Source organism: Euleptes europaea, chromosome 2, assembly GCF_029931775.1.
Source record: "Euleptes europaea isolate rEulEur1 chromosome 2, rEulEur1.hap1, whole genome shotgun sequence".
Taxonomy (NCBI): Eukaryota; Metazoa; Chordata; class Lepidosauria; order Squamata; family Sphaerodactylidae; genus Euleptes; species Euleptes europaea.
In genome coordinates, this window is record NC_079313.1 from 109037136 (window position 1) to 109050415 (window position 13280).

Genomic DNA, 13280 nt, shown 5'->3' on the forward strand with positions numbered 1-13280 from the left:
GTGGCAGACATCTGCTTAGCTTGCAGAAGGTCCCAAGCTCAATCCTCGGCATCTCCAGTTAAAGGGACTAAGCAAGTAGGTGATGTGAAAGACCACTGCCAGTCTGAGTAGACAATACTGACCTTGATGGACCAAGAGTCTGACTCAGTATAAGGCAGCTTCATATGATTAGTCATGAGTTCGATTGTTATGGTTTATGAGTTTGGAGCTTGACTTGTATGTGTTGAGCTAACCATCTGTCTACCACGTTTTATCATGCCACTCCTCCAAGGAATTTATTTATTTATTTCATTTGTCCCCTGCCTTTCTCCCCAATGGGGACTCAAAGCATTTTACATCATTCTCTTCTCCTCCATTTTATCCTCACAACAATCCTGTGAGGTACATTAGGCTGAAAGTGTAACTGGCCACCCAGCAAGCTTCTGTGGGGATTCAAACCTGGGTGTCCCAGATCCTGATCTGGTACTCTAACTACTACACCGCGGAGCAACATATGAGTTTATTTGTTTGGGGTATTTATATACTCTGCTTTTCCTTCAACACATTGACATCAGAGATGCTGTGCATGAAGTCTATAGCCATAACAATACCAATCTTCCAATTTAAATGATGTTACCCACCCTGAGCCGGCTTTCTGGGGAGGCCGAGCTACAAATTCAAATAAATAAATAAATAAACCATGATATTTCACTCATGGGGATTTTTTTCTCGTTTCTTAGGGTTGCCAGGTCACTTAGATTGGTGGGTAATTGCCCACCAATCCATTGCCCAGCTTGGAAGTGGGGATTGTGTGTGCACGAGGTCACGCCAATGCGATCACATCACTTCCATGAAGCTGCCTTATATTGAATCAGACCCTTGGTCCATCAAAGTCAGTATTGTCTACTCAGACCAGCAGTGGCTCTCCAGGGTCTCAGGCAGGGGTCTTTCACATCACCTACCTGCCTAGTCCCTTTAACTGGAGATGCCAGGGATTGAACCTGGGACCTACTGCAGGCCAAGCAGATGCTCTACCACTGAGCCACAGCCCCTCCCCATGGGCCTTTTACCACTTAAACTCCCAGTTTGAGTGGTAAAAGCCCCGTTGTGATGTGGCTCTTCTGTAAAGCGGAAGTAATGCGATTGCATTGGCGTGGCCACGCGTATGCAATCTCTGCCTCAGCTCCGCCCCATAAACCTCCCACCGGAGGAGGGGGGGACTTGACAACCCTATAGTTTCCCCATTGCTGCTCTGTCAGCTGCTGATGTGCAGTGGCAATGAGATGTCTACATGGCAGGTTTCCTCACATTTTGCCCCAGTCCCTTTGATGGCTACCACCCTACACTATTTGGGGGGACTTTTAATTGGTAATTGATATATCTATGAGCAGTTATATCAATATATCAATTACCAATTAAAAACTCTAATAAAGCCCCATGATGGTGAGCTGATGAGACATCTGCTGCCGGGACTGGGGCAAGAAAAGTAGTGCAGATGTGGGTGGGATCCGGAAAAGGATTTTCCCACCCACTCAGCAGCCATCTAAGCTTTGCTGTGATCTTTTCTAAAACATTGCAGCAAAGCGGGCTTGGGAATGACAGTGGGAAAGATGGGTGCATGAAAACTTGGGCCCCAGATTTGCCTGGGCCCTGTTTGTGGGCACGGGAGGGAGGCATGAAGACCCACGCCTCACCACTGGTGGAGCAGCACAGGGCCTCCTGAGGACTTGTGTTGGTGTAGGCCATTGATGCTTCTCCTCCATGGCCAGGTTCAGCCTGGCCTGGTTGGGGTCAGGGCTCCAGTTAATGCAGCTGGAGGAGATGAATCTTCCCCCTGCTCCACCTGCCCGGCAGCCCGGGGTATAATGGGGCCCACTGTGCCATCAGAGCACATTTGACCTTTGGTGTTGAACACTGCTGAAAGGAACATTCCTCAGGCCAAGCTTTAGTATCTGAAATATGCGACACTGTGAACAAAAGTACTTGGGCACCATGAATCTATCTAGTAACCTGCATTTTGTACATTCATTTATACTTGTGCTTTGTTTCATTTCTTGTGTAAAAACTCAACTATTAATGTTGGATCATAAGATGGGTTTAATTAAGTCAGTGGTTGATTAATATATACAAAACAGTTAGCAGGAAATAATTTAGCTGTGTGCTTTCTCCCTGGGGCAAGGAACTCCTGTTGACTCAGTGGTAGAGCATCTGCTTGGCATGCAGGAGGACCCAGGTTCAATCCTTGATAGTAAATGATCTGGAAAACCCTACCTAAGATCCTAAAGAACTGCTGCAATTTCTAGGTAGACTAGAAGAAGAAGAAGAGTTGGTTTTTATATGCCAACTTTGTCTACCACTTAAGGCAGAATCAAACTGGCTTACAATCACCTTCTCTTCCCCTCTCCATGACAGACACATTGTGAGGTAGATGGGGCTGAGAGAGCTCTTAAGAGAGCTGTGACTAGCTCAAGGTCACCCAGCTGGCTTCATTTGCAGGAGTGGGGAAACCAACCGGTTCACCAGATTAGCGTCCGCCATTCCAAACCACTGCTCTTAACCACTACACCACACTGACTAAGGGTCTGACTCAGTATAAGGAGGCTTCATCTGTTCATGAGAAGCAAACTTAAAAAAAATGTTTTTTAAAAAGGAGGAGTAATTTCAATATCCTGGAAAATTTACATTATGAAATAAGGTGGTCAGATGTGTTGCATTGTTACGGGGAATGCTGGGGTCTGCAATGTTAAGATGGGGAAATTAGATATGGAGACACCTTGAGCACTGCGAGAGGCTTGGTTTAAAGCAAGGTCTTAACCTATGTATATGAGGGATGAGCAGATTGGGAGGAATAAACTGGCATGAAACAATATAAATAGTAAAACAGATTTCCTTTATTTGGGGGAATGAAAAAGGGGGTACACACACAGAAAGAGTACAGTAATCCAACACGCACAGAGAGATTCTTAATAGGGATAGGGTAATTAGCGTTATATCTACCTTCCGAGTTCTTGAGGGAAGTTAAGGAGAGTAACTGCAACTGGAGCGATCAGTGACCTGCGCTTCATGGAAAGAAACCGCATGAGCAGTACGGGGTAGACGTTTTGGATCCAGGAAAAATGCATACAAAGTTGCCACTGTGAGGGTGGCTATATTTATACTAAAATTCTGCCCTAAGGCAAGATGACTTCACCGGATTGGTGGTCAAGGTGCACAAAGGTATGAATGCTTCTCAAATATTGAAACATTATGGAGAGAAAAGACAGGAGCTAGTTAATGTAGAGGATAATAGATGCTTGATGACCAGTAAGTACCGGACATTTATCGGTATCAAGTGTCTGTCGGGTGCATGTGGGTGAGAGAAGAAGAAGAGGAATTAAGAGATGAGATTAGCCTGTTCCCAAGCTGTCCAAAGAAAGGAATTTCAGGGTGTGAAGGTGAGCGTCATTGTTTCTGGCTCCGGTCTTCAGGCAGATCTTGATAGAGCGGCCACATTGATGGTTATGCACTCGCAACAATGTCCTTTCTTTTGTTTGGAGAGACGCCACTCTTTCATGGCTCAGGGGTTTATGAGGCGGACGCTGGAAACATTTTTTCTCCCGGTGGTTTGGAATTTCGTCCAAGATGGAGTTCAGGTCACTTCCATTCCTGGGTGCATGGCACTGCGTGCCTTCTGCATGATTCTGCTCCAGGCCTGCACACTTGTCCATGTGTGCCAGGAATGTTGGGTATACGAGGATATCACCACAGCATCAGGCTTAGGAGTTGCTTCAAATTACTCCAGCAGTGCAATCCTAGCCACAGTTACTCCGTTCTAAGCCCATTGAAGCCAATGGGTTTAGACTGCATTAACGCTGCATAGGATTGCACTGCAGGAAAGCTTTGTCCATCCTTGTGTCCATGCACACCACAGTTTAGCTGTCTCATTGCATTGTGGGCTTTTCCTCACGTTCCTTTGAAGCATCAGTTATTGGCCATTGCTGGAGGCATTATACAGAGTTCATGAGCTAAGATATGATCCACTATGACAACTCCCTTTGCTTACATATAGTGTTGGTTGTTCTGTTTACATACTTTTCTCTTGAAATCTTTATTTTCACATAAATGTCTCATTTTCAGTGCAAAGTACCATATGTATAAATTTAAACCCATGGATCAAGGGGGTGAGCCGAAGACAGAGGGAATTTTAAAGTCTCCCACTGTGACAGTGCATAAATACGCCGTGACTTATTTTCCCTCTTCAACATATCTTTACCTTATAAGTACAATGGCAGTAAATGGAAATGTTGCATTCCATTGTAAGGCCGATGTTTTTATCACTGCCCAAACTCCCTGAGCTGTTGAAGCAAAAACATATCATGGGAGGCAGAAGGATGTCATTATGGTCAGAACACCACTTTGCAGCTGCTGGAAATAGGCAAACTGTGGCCTATATTTCACCTCTTTTGAAAAGAGAGGGATATAAAATTTGAAGTGATAGTAAGGATTTTACTTTTATGAGAGGAAAGGGAGTGCGTGCCTTTTATGCACAAAACACAAGGGGGAACGTAGCAAAAGTGAACACAAAAGTTTAATGTGAATTTGAAAAACTAGGAAGTCTCAGAGAAGGTTTTTGTAGATTGTGGGCCAGGCAAGTCCACAAGGCACGCTGAGATCCAGCATGGTATAATGGTCAGAGTGTTGGAGTAGGATCTGGGAGACCAGGCTTGAATCCCTACTCTGCCACAGAAGTGTGTTGGGTGACCTTGGGCCAGTCGCACACTCTCAGCCCCACCTACTTCACAGAGATTGTTGTGAGGATCAAATAGAGGAAGGAAGAACATTGGAAGGCACTTGGGAGCCCATTGGAGAGAAAAGTGGAGTATGCATGAAGGAAGTAAATAAATTTTAAAAATGGAAAAGGTTTTGTCAGTAGGAAATGTGGATCAGTTGATGCAGCTTTACAACAGACACTGTGCAGGGGCAGATTGACCTTTTGACTTTACAGGAAAATGCCCAGTGGGCGACTGCCCTGGAGGGGGGGCAGCTGGCAGTCAAGAAAGAAGGCAGTTAAGGGGAGACGTGATAGAGGTCTATAAAATTATGCATGCTATGGAGAGAGTGGACAGGGAGAAGCTTTTCTCCCTCTCTCATAATACTAGAACACAGGGTCATCTGCTGAAGCTGGAGGGTGAGAGATTCAAAACTGATAAAAGGAAGTATTTCTTCACACAAGGCATAGTTAAATTGTGGAACTCCCTGTCCCAGGATGTGGTGATGGCTGCCAACTTGGAAGGCTTTAAGAGAGGAGTGGACATGTTCATGGAGGAGAGGGGTATTCATGGCTACTAGTAAAAATGGCTACTAGTCATGATGCATACCTATTCTGTCCAGGATCAGAGGAGCATTAAGGTGCTTTTGAACACAGGTTGGATAATGCTGCTCCAGTGGTCTTGTTTGTGGGCAACCTAGAGGCACCTGGTTGGCCACTGTGTGAACAAACTGCTGGACTTGATGGGCTTTGGTCTGATCCAGCATGGCTTTTCTTATGTTCTTAAGAACAAGCCAAGCCTCAGCAGTGCTGGTGGTACCATGGGGTGGGGAGAGATCGAAGGTAGGGACATAGGGGGTTGCCATTGGTGATGTCATGATGTCACTTCCAGGGAAAATCCAGAAGTGATGTCACACCTCTCTAGGAATCACTGGAAATCCTATGATAAAACTGATGATTCGTATAGAGGACTGACTCAACTTCTGGTTTTTCCCAGAAGTGATGGCACTTTGTTGGGCTGTTGCTATTTTTTGTTTATTTTTCTCCCACTGCCACTCTGACTGGATGTGGGGATCCCCTGCCTCCAACGGGAGCTTGGCAGCCCTACATAAGGGCCACCTAATTTAACTTGTTCCTGGGCCCTTTTAACGTCCAAATCTACCCTGCAGCTATATTAAATTTTAGGGTAGGTTAACATGTCAATCAAGGATGACCTACTTTCTGTCTTCTCATGGACCACTATATTGTTTTGCAGACGGTAGTCTGGGGACCAGAAGTATATGTTGTTATACCATAAATATAGCAAGCTGCATAATAAACTTGAAGACTTCTAGCTATCAGGGCTTTACAGGAATGGAACATATCTGTTGGGGACAGCTGGAACATTAAATACAAAATCCAAAGGGAGAGTTAACATTTCAAGCTCTAAAATGATGCTCATGCTTCAACCCCCCCTTTCCTTATGAATCAAATTTTAGGCAAACTTTTAAACACACCGTGGTTAAAATTGGGTTGTGACACTAGGGGCCAGTAAAAATTGCTTCAGGGGCTCATGGCATGGTGCCCCTTAGCTAACATTTACATTTTTATCTTGCCTTTGGTTCTCCACTGCTTTGTTTACTCCTCACAAAAATCCTGTGACCAACCCCAACTTAGACGGTTGTGTGCTAACAGTGAAAAACAGTATCTGAATGACAAGGAAAAAATGCTGGTGAGTCAAGTAATTGCACAATTATATACAATGGTAATTTCTTACAGCACATTGTGGCAAACCATCCTAAATTTAAATATCCACTAATGGAGTCTGAACTGGTGGTGACTGACTAGGCAAGAGATCTTGGGATTGCGGTAGACGGCTTGATGAAAATGTCAACTTTGTGTGCAGCAGGAGTGAAAAAGTTAATTCTGCATTATTAGCAGAGAAACGGAAACTGAAACTGCCAGTAGTCTAATGCCCTTGTGCAGATCTATGGTGTAGTTTGAAATTCTGTCCACAATCCTGTTCATTATATCTCAAAAAAAGATAATGTCGCATTGGAAAAGGTTTAGAAAAGGGCAACCAAAATTATCAAGAGACTGGAGCACCTTTCCTAGGAGGAAAGGCTAAAGAGTTTGAGGCTTTTTAGTTTAGAGGAATGATGACGGAGGGGGAAATATGATATATGCCGTAAAGTTAAGCCCAAGGGAGGGGAGAAGACAAATAGAGAAAACTTTTTCTTCTTCTTGATAGTCGTATAACTCTCAGGGCACGCCATGATGCTGATGTGTGACCGACAAACAAAAGGGTATACTTATTCCGCTAAAGAACAGTTAAGTTGTGGAATTCCCCATCACTGGGTACAGCAATGGTCACCAGTTAAGTTGGTTTTAAAGGGGAAAGACACTTCCATGGAGGACAGGCCTGTCAACGGCTAACAGCCACAATGACTAAATGGAACTGTGGGAGGCAGCAAGGGGAGGTTTTGTTCTCCATGTTCTGCTTTTAGGTCTTCTGGGGGCATCTCATTGGCAATGAAGTAGTTGCCAGGTCCCTCTTCACCACCGTGGGAGGTTTTTGGGGTGGAGCCTGAGGAGGGTGGGGTTTTTGGAGGGGAGAGACTTCAATGCCATAGAGTCCAATTGCCAAAGCAGCCATTTTCTCCAGGTGAACTGACCTCTATCCGCTGGAGATTGGTTGTAATGCCAGGAGATCTCCAGCTATTACCAGAAGGTTAGGAATCAAAATAATGCACTTGTATAGCTAACAATAAAAGCTCAGACTCAAACTGAAATGCAATTAGGTCTATTCAAAGGAACAACCTTAATTATAAGAATAAATACGTGCTCAAAGAGCAAAAGACAAAAATCAAACAAAATTCACAGTTACAGTATCCCAAAGGTAAGTATAAGTATACAATTTCTCTAAAAGGTAAGTCGAGGTATAATAGGCCAAAAGTCCAAACATCCAACTGGTAAGTATTACCAGAAGGTTGGCTACCCTACAACTAAGTAAAATAGGGTATTGGACCATTGGTCTGGCCTAACATGGCTGCTCCTTTGTTCTTATTGGTGATGTCTGAAAGCTGTTGTTGGCAGAGCAATTAACACAGCAAAGGTGCACGGCCTGATTAAAGGGTCGATGAAGCTTTATTCAGGATCTAACATAATTGATAGTGAAGAGGAGAGACATAGCTAGTGTCCTAACTAGATCACTAGCTGAGAGACAGACCGTGCGGAACTTCTGAGAATAAGCAGGATATTGCCCTAAGAGTAGCAATCTGGAGACAGACAAGGGATGACACTTGACAGGAAAGGAGGTGCTGACCTCACGATCCTATCTAACTGCCCTCTTCCTGTCCTTTGAAGGGTCTTCTTCTTTGTACACCAGACATTGCGTATTCCAACAGCTGCTGGAATAGTTAGGTTGTGCAGCTTCCTTAAACTGCAGCAGCCCCTGCGTCCAGAGTGTTGCAAGGGAAAGCACAAATCAACCAACAATGGCCTCAGATCCCACGACAATGGATGGATTGTAAAAACTGCAGTTAACCAAAGAGCTAATGGTTCTTATATGAAATCCTGGTTTGGTACCAGGGTTGCTAGCCCAGTGCTGGCAACCGGTGGGTGATTTTGTGTGCGTGTGTGTGTGTGTGTGTGTGGTGGGGATGTTCAAATGGACGCTGAGATGATGCCACAGTATCACTTCTGGCGCACAAGGACTCTACCAAAACTCGATGGTTTCACTATGGTTTTCACCATAGAGTTTGGGTGGAATCCTGTAGGGTCATGCCAAGGTGCTCATGTCACTTCTGGATTTCTGTTGGAAGAGACCCATGCCATTAGTTTCCCCATAATTTTCTCTCTCTCCTGCTGCCCCTGGTGCAGCACGGGGAGGCTGAGGCCAAGGTATGGGAGACCTGGGCTCCCTATTTGATGTGTGTGTGTGTGTGTTAAGTGCCATCAAGTCGCTTCCGACTCATGGTGACCCTATGAATGAAAGTCCTTCAAAATGTCCTATCTTTGACAGCCTTGCTCAGATCTTGCAAATTGAAGGCTGTGGCTTCCTTTATTGAGTCAATCCATCTCTTGTTGGGTCTTCCTCTTTTCCTATTTGATACCAACCTAAAAACAAACAAAACCCCCCAAACAAAAGCATGGTTATATGGAGAGTCATGATTCAGACCCGGCAGCAAATTGTAGTTTGATCAAGCCACTACTTTAAAGCCATGGTTTATCATAATTTTGGAAGGCTGCCGGTGTATTTGAAGTATTAGGATGTCGGCGCCTGGCACCTGAAGACCCACTCCTGCCTCACATAGATATTATTACGATTTGTAATGGTATTGGCCTATAATGACCAAATATAAAACTCTTCTCAAATTCTTCTTTTCCCTTTTGTCTCACTATCCTTCGAAATTAGTACATCTTTGACTCTTGCTAGGCTTAGCATTTCCCTCCCGCTCCCTGAGGGCGAGGGGCTGCGAGAAACAAACTGCCGCCTGCAGAAACAGTGGCGGGTGAATTGATGAGAGTCCGTCCTTTAAACCTGGAGAATTTGAGAGCAAGGTTTGCCTGAATCGTAGGAAACACTATCGAGCTACTGTGGTATTGATTTTAGACATAGGCTTAGGATTTGTAACCTCACACTTTCCCCCTTTTGTCTGGCTTCGAGCTCTGCTGGAAGCTATCAACAGAATCTATTTTAATTGTTGCACTGCCTCGGAGGGTGGTGGCGTCCCCGTCTTTGGAGGTCTTTAAGCAGAGGCTGGATGGCCATCTGTCGGGTGTGCTTTGATTGTGGGATCCTGCATGGTGGGGGGAGGGTTGGGGTCACTGGGGATGTGGGGGGGAGGTAGTTGTTAATTTCCTGCATTGGGCAGGGGGTTGGACTAGATGACCCTGGTGGTCCCTTCCAACTCTATGATTCTAGGATTCTAATGAATGAGAGAGAGAGAGAGAGAGAGAGAGAGAGAGAGAGAGAGAGAGAGAGAGAGGCTTATTAAACGAACTGTGTAGAGTTGCATATCCACTGTAGGGCCCAATGGAACCTGCCTGAATCATCCTGGCAATTGCTCTGCAACCTATGGTTCTAGAGTAGGGTTGCCAGCTTCAGGTTGGGAAATATCTGGAGATTTTGGAGGTGGAGCCTGAGGAGGGTGGGATTCAGAGGGGGGGGACTTCAATGCCATAGAGTCCAATTGCCAAAGCGGCCATTTTCTCCACGGGAACTGATCTCTGTCGCCTGGAGATCAGTTGTAATAACAGGAGATCTCCAGCTGCCACCTGGAGGCTGGCAACCCTATTCTAGAGCCAAATATGGCTCTCTGACAATGAAAATGAGTTCTTCAAGTTAAGGTATATTGGACGGGCAGGGGGGATGATAGACCAACCAGAGCTTTTTGCAAAGATTTTACTGGACTAAAGGGCTATATATATAAAGGGCTTCATAAGAGATGCTTTATGGAGATGGAACTGACAGAGACACGGGGGACAAGATGGAACCTTGTGGGAGCCAGAGGTCAAGGGGCTGAGCAGAGGCCAAGGGGCTGACCGACCTTCAGGGCATGTCAACAAACCACAGCAAAACAGTCCAGAAGGTTACCACGTTCAATGGTATCAAAACCTGCTAAAAGGCCCAGGAGACCTTCCACCACTGAAAGATGTCCCCTGCCAGCACTTCCAAGGCTGGTGGAGAAAAATGGAAGAAAATGGAAGGCAAGCTGGAGTCGCTCCAGCCCACAACATTACTTCCAGTGAAAAGCCGGAAGTGATGTCATTGCATTGGGATGATGTCACTTCTGGTTTACTATCATGATGACACCATGCAACCAATGAAAACCAAAGCAAGAACCCAAACCAGTGCTCTCAGCTCTTGCTCTGGGCTTTGTAAGTAACAAATTAAAAAAAAATGTGGTACCCTCTAGGATTAGAAGTCTGTGGTCACTACCACCACCAGGCATAAAGAGTGGACAGTCTTTCTTATATGGGGCACCAAGTGCAGATCCTACCTCTTCAGATTAAGCCCCCTGAATGGCAGGAGAATAACCCTGGTCAGTTGTAAACGCTGCAGAGATGAACAGAAGCCTTTTATGCATGGCTGTTTCCCTCGCTGTGACTTTCCCTCTGATGACTTCGGGTCTTTGTTTTGATTATGCATGCCGTTTTGTACTGTCAAAGGTTGCCTCGCTCTCCCTCTGCCTTTCCCCACATTTTGCTCGTGTTTTCAGAGACCTGTTTTATCTCGAATTTGAAAAAGTGGACAAAACGTGGGGAAAGGCGACCTTTGACAGTTGGAAACGGCATGCTTAATCAAAACAAAGACCTGAAGTCATCAGAGGGGTGACTGCGAGGGAAACAGCCATGAACAAAAGGCCAGAGTAATTCTGATCCTCCATTCTGTTAAAGCCCCTGTGGAAAATATGCTTCCCCAAGTATTAGTTTTGATAACAGTAATGGTGGGCAGCTGTTCTGGAAAAATACGTAATCACTTTTGGAATGATTCCCAAAAGATGAGAGAAAAGGACTAAAGAATACCAATCTTTTCAAAGGAAACAAAACTGACCCTCGTAATTACTATTTAAGTTTGCTAGAAGTCACTTCCAACCGACATGCTTTCTATTGAATGAGATGGAAAAATGGGCTGATGTAACATCTTTGCAGAAGAAAAATTAAAGTTTGGGAAAGGGAAAAAGCATGATTGATGAATTCTTTGTGCTTAATCATTTGATAAATAAATGCACCAAAGGATCAAGGAAGCATCTGTATTAAGCTTTTGTTGAATTTGCTGCAGCTTTTGATAGGATTAATCCTGACAGATTATGACTAAGGTTGTGGAATAGTAATGCTGACAGATGTGTATTCATTCTAGTTAAGAAACTTAATAGAGATTCATCAATGAGGATGTGAGTTGGAATTCAGGGCCATCTATTTGGTTAAGTTCCCTCTGTCTGGGGGTATGGCAGGGCTGCTTGTGATTTACCCATATACAGGCTATTCCCACAACAAGTAGGAGTAGAGTAAATAACATAAGAACATAAGAACATAAGAAAAGCCCTGCTGGATCAGACCATGGCCCATCAAGTCCAGGCAGTCTGTTCACACAGTGGCCAACAAGGTGCCTCTAGGAAGCCCACAAACAAGATGACTTGTAGAGGAACAGGGCTTTTGCTTGCTTCTGAGACTTACAGTTAAAGTTGGTATGGGGTAGTGGTGAGAATGCTGGACTAGTATCTGAGAGACCCAGGTTCAAATCCCCACTGTGCCATGGAAGCTCACTGCGTTACCTTGGGCCAGTCACTTTCTCTCAGAGTATCCTACGCATAGGGCTATCATGAGGATATGAAGAAGAGAAGAATGATGCTGTAAGATCCTTTGGGTTCCCACTGGGGAGAAAAAAACAAGGTATAAATATCATAACAAATAATATTTTCATGAAGCCTTTCATTCCACCATCCATGAAAAAGCCTACATAAAAATACTTCTAGAGAAATTATAACATAAAACTAAGGCTGAGACAAAATGGAGAGCTCCTTTTCACGAAACCTTTTACCTCTCAATGAAAAACTGTCCCTATAGTGAAATGTAATCTTAATTAAGAGATTGGAACAGAGGAGGCGCAACTAACAGGAAACCGGAAGTTACAAGGAGACTGAGAAAGAGCAAGCAGACATTAGGGAGGAACTGTTGACTTTTCTTTGTGTTACAGAAGTTCAATAAATACTTTGTTGTACCAATACCTGAAGTCCCTGGCATTAATAAGACATGGTGTCAGAAGTCTGAACCTTCGCATTCTGGCAATCTTTTGGGGTCTCAGGCAAACAAGGTGACAGTGTTCATTCACTGTGCTGGAAAGTTGGAAAGGAATGCATTCCTGCTTTCTTAAGAATACTGGGAGTATATCTGTGCTGCCTTACAAGGGATGGTGTATGATTTGAATCACAGATTGACACTGGCAGCGTTCAGGAACTTCTAACTAGACTTAGGGGAACATCTTCCAAGGCTGTGATAATTTCAGAAATGCAGACCCCTTAGCAATTCAACGTAGGTTCAATAGTAGCAACCTGTCACCAATGGTTCTGCATCTTGTGCTGTTCCAGTCTTTATACAACTTCACACCTGGCAAGTCAGTCCTAAGTAGGTAGCAAAAAAGAGCTGGAGGTTTTTCTTAGCTTATGGTTGACCATTCTATATGTCTCATAAGTTGTATGAAGTTTGATGAGTCACAAATTGTGGACACCTACAACAACACACTGACAATACATAGTACTGGTAAGGGGCTACTGATGGAACACCTTCCTGGTTCCAGGAATTTCAGTCACAGCCTCACAGGTAAACAACAAAAGGTTTCGAATCATATCTAAGTTAGCTGTGGAAATTTTGTTGCCAAAGTAAGAGTCTAGCAGACTTTTTCCAGTTCTTGGATCATCTGAAGCAGCCTGAAAGCAACACCTCCCAAAATGAAAACAAACCCCATTCCACCTCCATCTTATAAACTTTCAGCCCATTCCTGAGTTGATGGCGTGCGGAGTCGGTGGGGAAGAGGCGCCTCTTCCTAAGCCAAATCGAGCATGCTGTTAAC